The sequence below is a fragment of the Cryptotermes secundus genome, unplaced genomic scaffold (genome assembly GCF_002891405.2).
Source record: "Cryptotermes secundus unplaced genomic scaffold, Csec_1.0 scaffold1927, whole genome shotgun sequence".
Lineage (NCBI taxonomy): Eukaryota > Metazoa > Arthropoda > Insecta > Blattodea > Kalotermitidae > Cryptotermes > Cryptotermes secundus.
Window position 1 is genome coordinate 176,098 of NW_019726269.1, and position 1,143 is coordinate 177,240.

Consider the following 1,143-nt stretch of genomic DNA (forward strand, 5'->3'; position numbering starts at 1 on the left):
TGGTGCGATGCCACCTCCATCCCATCTGACCTTCTGTACTCCCGCTAAATCTAACTTATATTTTAATATTTCTTCAGCCACTGCCCTGAGCGAGCCTGCCCTATACAAACTTCGTACATTCCAAGTGCTAAATCTCATATCCATTTTCATTAGCTTAGGTCGTTTATCCAAGGAATCCGTCCAGGTCCGATGCTGTGTGTTCATTTTCGTAACATAATGATTTTTTACGGTGAGGAGTTGTTAGCCCCACGTCCAACCCCCAAGCTGGAGGGCCACCCCTTGTCGGCTGTCCGACTGCTTATTTAATATTGTAACGTGTCTTGCATTACTGAAGACGCCGTAGAGATGGTTAATTGGTTTATTTAACAATCTACAAATAACGGCTACAATTACTTATCTCACAGTTGCGGGGTTTCACACTTTATAACCCTAATCGCATTAATCTGNTCCCGATGCAACATACAGAAGTTTTATGTGACAAGTGTTATTAATTTTGATCACCTGCAAATGAACTGATCAAACATTTGTTGTCTGTTTTCATCAGTTGCCTCTTACTTGTAAAAATAAAAACACATGCTTTTTGTGAAACAGGCTAAACTGATCAAACATTTGTTTTCTGTTTTCATCTGTTGCCTCTTACTTGTAAAAATAAAAACACATGCTTTTTGTGAAACAGGCTAAACTGATCAAACATTTGTTTTCTGTTTTCATCTGTTGCCTCTTACTTGTAAAAATAAAAACACATGCTTTTTGTGAAACAGTCTATATTTTATGTGCTTAAACCTCATATAAAATTATTATAGGTATATAAGTTATGGTTTTTTGTGTAGTTATGTTACAAAGCAGATATGAATATAAGATGGTGGCAGTGGAAATTATGTTTCTGATAGTCTATTCATCTGTATCTCTACACAGAGTTATTCTATGAACTTCTCTATCTCAAGCATAAATTTAGTTGCCCCTCCAGAATCTAAGTTACTGGCATTAAGTCTTTTGAAGATGTTTGTGTTCAACGGTTTCCCACTGCGGTTCTACTGAGATTTATGCCAGTAACCTTAGTGGAAGGCTTCTATTTTCCTGGTAGTGGTGAGTAAATGTCCTGTACCACCAAAAGAACCAGTGGCGTAGCATGACTACCGAAAG